Genomic DNA, 9815 nt, shown 5'->3' with positions numbered 1-9815 from the left:
GTGGAAGGACCAAAGCCCAGCCAACCCCCCCTGTTGTTAGGAAGATAAAAACCATCTTTCTGGAGTGTTAGAAACTCTAGTATTACACTCTTCACTTCCTAACAGTTGCCCCAAGGAAGGGTATCTGGGGCCTTCTCTAAGCAGGAACATTCTCTCCTGAGGAGATACTGCCTCTCTTCACATCCAAGCACATGCAAAGAGTGACCTTGGGCAGGCAAATTATCACCTTAATGACACAGTGTAGCTAGCCCAATACAACTTGGCCAGACACAAGCATGCTCATAGCAGAGCAAGCTGGCTGTGTGGCCCATGATGGCTTTTCTGAGGACCCAAGAAGTGTGTACACACTTGTTTCAAACCAATGCCTGTGGTTAGAAACTAATGAACAGCTGTAGAACATCTGGGGATGCCACGCAGTATGTCTGCCTCTCACCAGCCTCTTAAGATTTTAAAGTTTAAAAAAAGTTTTAGGAATATAACATCAGGCAGCCATTTTTTTAAAACCCTGCCCTGCTTTTCTTTCAAGAAGATAAACCTAAAAGCAAAGTTGGCCACAGCAAGTCTTAACTTTTACTGTTATCTTTAATATTCAACAAAGCATAAAAAAGCTTAGCCCCTGACTTCAATACTACCAGATCTTTTGCAGGTCAGCAACGCAATGCATGCAACTTGCACTTCACACACTGCCCAGCCAGCCTTGCCCTGCAGCAGTGAGGCAGACATCAGCTCAGACAACATCTGGTGGGTGTCTCAGGTGGAACTTGCCTTTGGGCCATCTCTTTTATTTCTGTTGGGGAACAACAGTAGAAATTGTGTCGAAAATAAAGCCTGTTTCAAATTGCAGTTTCTCTCTTCAGTAATTAACAATAGCAAGAAGAGTCTTCTGATGTCTTCCCTGCATGAGAGCACGTAACTGCCTGCATGCCACCTGGCAAAGCAGAAGAACACTAAGGTTTTACCATATAACTAAAGTCAACATGCAACAAATGTTACATTACATCTACGCAGGATAAAAAACATCTGCACTAGCATTATTGACAACCTGGTTAAACAGTCTCCTTTCACCACACATGGAATGGGGACCATCTACCAGGACAGAGCTACATTGTGGTCACTTCAAGGGTACAGGAGGTCATTTAACCCAGGGCACACACAGGATTTCAGACACAGCTTTGCATTTCATGGTTCCTTTGCTTTTGATCAATAGGTTAGCTGCTATCTGCCTTTAATATACAAGTGCTTTCCACACCATGGTATTAGGGGACATAAGCACCTGGCCCTGGGATGAGAATTCCAGTCTGGAAATTGCCTAATTCCCCTTCTGCATGTGACTCCCAGTTTTCTTCCACTAATTATTTTCCTGAAAAATAATAATAGAGAATCCTGAATTATAAGAGCAGGGATTTTTCCTATTGCATTAGCAGATAATGTCTTTGCTATTACATTTCAGAAGGAGACAGAAAGACAACTTAATAACAAACACAACAGCTAAGCCTCCTCTCTTGCATTACCAAACATCCTGGCTAAAGGTAACCTATGCTTGTACAATTCCATAATGCAGAAATCACTAACTCAGAGTGGCAGGCACCTGGCAACTGCTACCAAAGCAAAATGGAGAAATCACAGAACTACATCTTGGAGATGTGCTGGCAACAGATTTTCCCCATCCATTGAGCTCATTGGTGGGCTAACCCCATGAAATTGGGTCACTGGCCATGGTATCTCAGTGCTAGGCAAACAGATGCTTTCTCCCCCATTCACCACTTATATTCTAAAGAGAAATTGTGACCTTTTAGTGCTGGGATTCTGGGAAGTGAGTCCTATTTTTTGAAAAATAGGTCACATAACCAGAAGAACCAGCCATTCACTGTACACGAAAGGTGTGCACTCAAATAATAAGCCACGGTGTATGTGCATCATGATGATGATCAGAGTTAAGCCACAGCAGGAAAAGGCAGCTGGGCCTGGATGGTTTTGGTGACCATAGATACCATGCAAAGCCACTTCCAAGTATGAGCAACGGAAACTATGATCTTGTGGGCAGCGTCTTGGTCATCTGTGTGCCTTCAGCAAACCTTCACAATTAGGTTTCTGAACACTGCACTTGCTCGCAAAGTGCTTCTTCAGTCCAACAAGTGGGGAGCCACACACTCAGGTAATGGTTTAATCTCATAGTGCTAAAAGAAGGCATGGGGAAAGGGAAAGAGGAGGGTGAGTCTATGAGAGTAAAGTTAGTAAATCAGGAATGACCCCTTTGTCCCAGGGCTTCTGGTAAGTCAGAGCCTTGATGTGTGCAGTTGGTAAAACTTGCCATGGGTCTTACACCCTGGGCTACACACCCCAAGGTACAGAGAGCACACAGGGTGTTCCCTAGGACTTACTGCAGCCTAGTTCTGCTGTGGTCAGCACAGCCAGTGCTCAAATTATTTGGGTTACTTCAGCATAACATTGAACTGCCTGGTGCTGATGTGCTCATCAAAAAAACTTGCTTTGTTCCTTCTGCCTCTGTGCTTTTCTTGGCACTGAAATGAAAACCGATGCAAGAAATGTCTTTTAACTGACCATCATTTCTGGTCTCACAGCAAGAACCAGCCCTTGTGTTACCCAACATCCCATACAGGTGCTACTGGCTCAAAGCTCTCCCAGCTCCTTCCCAGTCCTTTTTCTCCCCAGGCCCCTTGGGAGGCAGTGGCAGGTGTCTTTCTGCTGTGTGATTTATAATTGCATTAGATAGCCCTCTAATGTGTGTGTGCCGCAAACACACTTCACTGTGCATGGCAGCTGCCTGGAGCTGCCTGGCAGGGCCCTATCCTTGGGCCTGCCAGACAGCAAGGGGAGGAACAGGCACATAAGAGGAGAAAATTAACCCTTTCATATTAAATTGCCTAAAAGAAAGTGATTGAGAGGAATTTGGATCAGAAATTACTTTCCTAACTGAGGCTGAGGGGTTGCCACTGGCCTTTTTCTGCATGCTGGGGAGATCTGCTTGCCAAAGGGATGTTTGTTATTTATTACTTTTATATTTGTAATAGGTATTACTGTGAACACCAGTGCATCTACCCACGTCCTCAGATTACTTTCGCTTACCTGGAAGCCATTTAGAAAGGGGCTAGTTCAGAAACTGATCCCATCCAGCAGCAACTTCAACCATCAAAGCTGGGGATTTTAGGAACATCACAGGGATCCATATTGGGAAAAACTGGGGAACAGGGCAGAGGCTGAGGTATACACAGAGCAAGGTGGGCACCAGAGCTGACTCTAGGCACAGCCAAGAGGCAGGTTGAAAAAGGGCAGCTTTTGGGTATGCAGCTGGATCTGGGCAGCAGGAGAGGAAGTCACAGTGGAGGTGGCACAGGCATGCAGAGCTGTGGGGAGAGCTGGTAAACACCAGGACAGGAGAATCTGGATTTCAGATTATACTTGATAAAGCAGGTAAATTAAGCAATCTGGGGAATATGAAGAGGAGGAACGAGATGGAGAAGCTGGCAGAGCACCCTGCGGATGGGAGGCAAGGGTGGATCTCACTGCGGAGCTGCTGAAGTGGCTTGGAAGCTGAATGTCATGGTGAGATATTCATAGGGACTCGAAGGGCTCCCCAATTTTCAGCAAATGTGTGTAAAATATGTTGATTAGACATGACAATTTTTTGTTTGACTTTAAAATGAGGACAAAATAGGTCAAAATAATGTAGTCCTTTACAAAGGCCAGCTCTGGGGAATAATCAGTCTGAACATCTTTTGTTCAGTAAAGGAATCCTGTTCTTCAAACAGCAAATTTTTTTTCAGAGCATTTTGCCTTGAGAGCAGTTTGCTCATTTCAACTTTCATGGGAAGAAGTTTCCATTTTTAACCCACTCTCTCAACACTAAGCTGCTGCTCAGCCTGGTCAATAGATCAAGCTGCCCCATCATGTGAAATTCATTTTTCCCATCACTTTGATCTCTGTAGTTGAACGTCAGGCCTGAGCACCAAGCCAGGCTGCGTTTTCTGGCGTCTGCATTGCCCCGTCATTCCCCACGAGCCACAGGGCAAGCAGTCAGGGTGATGCCTGGGAGCTGCTCTCCTGACCAGCGCAAGAGCACACCGCTGCGCCGGTGACCATGTACAGTCACTCCGACCACGCTCCACCGTGGGCAAGCCCCACAGCTGCGTGCCAGGGAGGGACCGCTGGGGAGCTACAGACGAGCATTACTGCATCCCACCAATAAACCCAGAAGCATTTTGTCCTAGCCCTTCCCCACCGTGTTCTCTTCCGAGTGCAGCAGGACGGGGGTTAGCGCACGCGGCCAGCGCAGCCTGGGCAGAGCAGCCACCGCCGCGCCCCGCCGCCGTCCCCCGGCGATGGGAACAAGAAACAGCCGGGGTTGCTGTGTCCCTTTTATACTTTGCTAATGTTTTCATATAGCACTCTCTGCAGCTTGCCTTTACGTCTGTGTACAGCTGTTTCTCTTTTTATCTTTTCGGAAGAGAGAGAAGGGCTGTTTCCTCCGCGCCAGAGATGTGTGGCCTCTCTTGACCACGATGTGGCAACAAGGTCGTCTTTTTTTTTTTTTTGGTTTTTTTTTTAGCTCAGTATCTCTGCTGAATCCCTTGCAGATATCCATATCTGCTACCTTTTACCTGTCTGGATCCAAGTGTGGGAAAGATTTCTGCTCCACTCCAACACTTTCCTCTTTTCCCACATGGACCCCATTCTGCTTCACTAACAGCATGCATTTTGACAGCAGCTGCTAACTATTTTCAACTCTGGCTTTAATTACATATTTCAATATTGTCCTTCTAATTTCCCAAGCCATGAGTCTAACTCCAGGAGAGCTGTGAAACAGGCGCCTAAAAGCCATATAATATATTGGCTTCATCCCTTCTATTGTCTAGTTTTTTGTCTGCACTCCAAGTGTGTCTGACATGTGTTTAGTGTGTTAAGCATTGTTACTTAGGTGAAGGGAAGAAAGAACAAGAATGAGAAATACTTCATGCTGTCAGGTCTCCCATATATATAAAGAAAAGTGATCAAAGATGTTCTCCCACCATCCCACATGGGCATCCTGGTCTCTGCATCCCCATTTGAGTTCAACACTGCAGTGCTCCATCTACCCCTGACACCTCTCATGTTACCAGCCTTGCTTTGAGCACTGAGAGCAAGAAATTCCCTGGAGAATTAGTGCAAAGAGACTCTTTAAGAGCTTCCTACCATCTTTAAAACAAGACATTATGGTTCTATAGACAGAAACACCTCAGCATCAACAAGCTTGGAGGCTGACACAAACTTCTGCATGTTTTTGAACAGCAAGGTCAGTTGTTCATTTGCCACACTTCCAGGTGGGCTCACAGAGCCACCCAAACAGGCTTTCTCGTTCAGGTCCTGCAACTCAGCTGCATCATGAGGTGCTCCTGCACTGGACCTGCAGCCTTGCTGGCCTGGGCAGGAGGCTGGCAGGAAGAGGGAGCTTGCCACCCACAGCACCTGCAGAGCAGGACAAACGCTCAGCTGTAATGGGGCTCATGATGCAGTGTGCTGCTTGTTTGAGCAGGGGTTTCATGCTGTCCACCTCATTTCTTTTATGCTCTCTGACCCCAGGCATAGGAGTGAGGCAGAGCTGGTTCCAGTGGGGAGATAGGAAACACCCTTCCCCGTTCCTTATAACCTAATACATCCCACACTCCAGTGGAGAAAGTATCCTGACATGCCATGGGAAGTTTCACCAAGATAGCAAAGCAAGGAAACTTTAAACAGTGTATAGGAAACTATAGCACACTACTAATGATCATTTGCTTCTTTTGCTTTGCCACATGGCCTGCATGTGGTGCATGAGGATATAGTCTACAAAAATGGTGTATCCCACTCCTAATTCACATGATATTATGGCAGTTCACACACTTTCTAGGGTTACTTTTAAAACCCTAGCCCTAAAGCTAACTCACTAGAATGTTAAAAAACATTTACATTTTCCAAAACATTTACAAAAGGTAATCTTGCAAACCTGAATTTTAAAGGCTACCAGACCCACCAGTGAAACAGCAGAAACACCAGGTATATTTCTTATTAATCCATCACTCAGGGGAAGTGGGCCCACTCCCGTCCTGTGGTCCTCTGCATGGGCAGTACAGTGCATGGGGGGTGCAAGAGCAGTCAGGGACAGACTGGCCCCACTCTGCACCAAGCAAAGGCTGTGGATATCTCAGTCCTCCCCATCCCTCCATCTGCCCCAAAGATGTGGGCCACTAGGTTTGGAGGCTTTGAGCTGGCATTTACATTAACTGGATGTTTAAAGTTCTGAGAGAGAGAGAGAGAGAGAAGAGCTGGCTGCAAATGCTCAGCTGACCTCCTCCTAAAATATCAGGGAAGCCCTCCCCACTCCTGTATGGGAGAAGAGATTGCTTCTCTCCTTGCATCCCCCACATGTAAAATATGTGATTGATCTGCCCCCTATCTAGCCAGAAGGCAGTGTCTGATGCTCAGCTCAGACAGACAATGCTTGACACTCCTGCCCTCACCAGGGATTGGTGTGGATGCCCTAGCCCCAGTCTCGTGGCATTGGCAGGGCAGGCAGACAGAAGCATAAAAGCTTCCTTCGTCCAGTGCCTGGTGTCCCCTCTTAACCTTTGTTGCAGACAATGCAGAAATATTTCTCAGCAGGTACACACACAGGGTGTGAATCCCAGAGCTGCCTTATAACTCTGGAAAAGATGCCAACCTAATTTCTTATGGCTTCTGGGGAAATGAACATGTGCTCTTGCCCTTTGTGTGCCAAAGTGGCCAGGTGGAGGGAGAGGGACCTTCTGATACTGCTACTCAAAAATGTGCTCACAGAGGGGGTAAGGAGGGAAGGATTTCTGTTCCATGTAAAATCTACTAAGGCTATGGGTTTCTCCCTCCCAGTCTTCCCCATCACTTCTCATTTAAATATGTGACTCCTTTTGTACTCCTTTTTCCCGCAAGGGCCTGGTGCAGCCTACAGCACAGACAGCTCTGCCAATGTCTGTCTCTGCTGGGGCTGTGCTCCCAGATCTCAGCATCCTGCCTTAATATGCCTGCAGCAAGCGATTAGGAGAAATAGTCCAGCTCTAAATTACATCACAATGGCAATGATCACTGATTGCCTGCAAGAGCATGAACATAAAACCAGGAAAAGCAAAACTCAGAAATGGTGGTGCAACACAGCAACTCACATGAGGCATGAGTCCTCTGTGCAGTGACTGCTGCTGAGGAGGACTACTATGACCAGACATGAGACTTGCCATGTCCACTTTCACCCTCTTACACCCCTGCTTTATCTGGGCCATCAGTTGGTTGTAGTATTGTCATGGATGGAGTGACAGGCCTCATTCATAAGAGAGAAGTATCAATATGTTTATTGATATAAAATAGTGATTTAACAATTTTGATAATAAATGCAACAGTGGTTTAACAATATTTGATGGCAAGGTACGCTAGATTATTTACTGCATAAAGGGCAGGATCAGACAAAACTGCAAGGGAGACCCTCCCATTGAGTTACAAGGATCAGAAAGGAGCCCCTTGCGCTCTAAACTTCTCAGAGGGGAATTTAGGTGCTGCTGGATCCAGGCTTAGTTCCAGACTTGATCAGAAATAGAATAAATCTGGTTTATGTCTAAAGGATTATATGTGCACAATCAATTCTTTATATCACTTAGTTAGGATTTTAAAGTTTAGTATGTTATTAATCACTTTCCGAGAATCTGTTGCGGCAAGGACTCTCAACCCCAAGGAGCAACCTTGAGAGGTGTCCCTCCTCAAGGGGAGATGCATGGCATGCAGCTCACTGCTGTGCAGGAGACCTCAACGGGCCCTGAGCTGTCCAGCATTTACAGAGTAAGATGATTGATTTATAGTCAAGTTACACACTGACTACAGACATTAGTTTCTTCCAAGTTTGGCTTGAGTCAGACATTGACCAGTAAGGACTGTGGCTAAGTGGGCGCATTGTTCAAATTAGCCCTTGGCTGTTCTGTTATCTGTCTCCCCCGAATCCACATGACCAGATGCATCCATTAGAATGGTCGCTGGTGATTATCATTTGAGCAGAGTTACAGTAAAATACAGACTGGGTTGGGTGTCGGTGGGGATCACACAAGTTAAGGCTTTCTCTCTGAATGGTGTCTCTGTAAGAGATCTGTAAAGATCTGGCTTCCCTGACAGGACAAGAGTGGCCTGGGAGAGCTCATCCCTGCTCCCAACACCATCCCAGTTCTGCCTCCTCTGCAGTTTCCATGCCCTCTTAGTTCCTCATCTTAAACTAAGATCTGACTGGCAAGGCCTGAAGAAGCAGAGCAGTGTCTCACTGCAGAGTGGAGCAGGGAAGGTTCTGGGTGTCAGACAGGGAGAGGTGCTTACAAGAGTAAAGGTCAGCATGGCAGAGATTGCAAACTTTTTGCAGACTTTACTGAGAGATGTGTCAGTGAACAGAGCCATTTATGAAGTGTCTGGGTAAAGGAAATGGAATGCAAGAATTACGAAGTATCAGGTACAGAGCAGGTTGTGAAAGTGAGTGAAAAGTGCAAACAAGAAGAAAAGCTGAAACAGAAAACATGGGAGCTGCTTCAGACCATGAAGGCATCTTGTTTTTCATACCAAGAAACTCTGTAGTTGCTCATTTTTGAGAGAGAGAAGATGCTGCCCTGCTGCCCTTCTGCAAAAGGAAGCAGAGTTTTTGCAGGCCAGTGAGTGCAGGGTGATAGTGGTTGCACACTGTGCGACCACATTTGGTGTGGTCATCCACAGTCATGTCCTGCACCTGCATTTCCCAAGGGACCTTGGAAACCTGCTGTTTTGTGGCTGAACAGAAGGGCCCCCAGGGACAACACCAATGCTCTCGTGAGGTCAGTTGCTCCCCTGCTGCCTGTCCTAACACTGGGTGAAGGCTACCTTAATCTGGGTCCAGGAATTGCGATGGCCCAGGACTGACTTTGCAGAAAACTCTGCTGCAGGATCTAGCGATCCTGAAGAGTTAGAGGGCCATGAAAATCTTATGGAGATGGTAATCACATCTCCTATTGGAGCACATTCTTCTTCTGTCAGAATGCCTCTGCTGACAGCTGAAGGGCACAGATGAAGTCATGTAAAGTCTTCTAGGAAGTGGTCCCTCACAGGGAAACCCTGAGTGGAGAAGAGCCTTACAGGATTTCCTGACATTTTAGTGGAAAAGCCTTTCCTTGGTCTCATGGGTTCTTACTGTTAGCTCTCCCAAATTCCTTTAAAGCTAGATCACACACTGACATACAGAGGAAAAAAGAAATGTCTTCAACTTGCCATGAGATAATGCTGACTGCTGTACTGGAGCCTTCCAGTTCTTGATGCCCAAACAGATTTCTGCACAACACACCACTTAAAGAAGATAGTAGCTTCTCACAGAGTTTCAAGTGAGTATTGTCTCATGACAACTAGGCTATAACTCTCCAAATAAAAATAATTTCAAATATCTGCTTGCAATCTTATAAATTGTCTACAGTCTCTTTAATTCTCCAGTAACTAGGCTGAAGTCTCTTTTTTATTTTACATTTTAGACTTCTGGAAATTAAGGTTTTACCTGTATTATACCTCTTAGAGCTCATCAGTAAATGCTCCTGTTTTCAGGTTTAAACCTGGAGGAACTTTTCAGTGAAAATAGCTGTGTTATCTCTATCAGTTATCATGATGACTGTCTCTGGAGCAAGTTCAGAGTGTGTAACATTTTTACCTTTCAACAAAGCAAAAGAGCCTACCAAAAGAGTCAGCCTCCTCTCTGCCATGCTTGTCTGGCTCTTCAAACACTTTTCACATGGTCACAGTGGAAATGGAAGTCTCCAGAAAAAGCA

Source organism: Athene cunicularia, assembly GCF_003259725.1.
Source record: "Athene cunicularia isolate RWA chromosome Z unlocalized genomic scaffold, athCun1 chrZ_part1, whole genome shotgun sequence".
NCBI classification, from domain to species: domain Eukaryota; kingdom Metazoa; phylum Chordata; class Aves; order Strigiformes; family Strigidae; genus Athene; species Athene cunicularia.
This window is presented reverse-complemented; position numbering follows the sequence as displayed.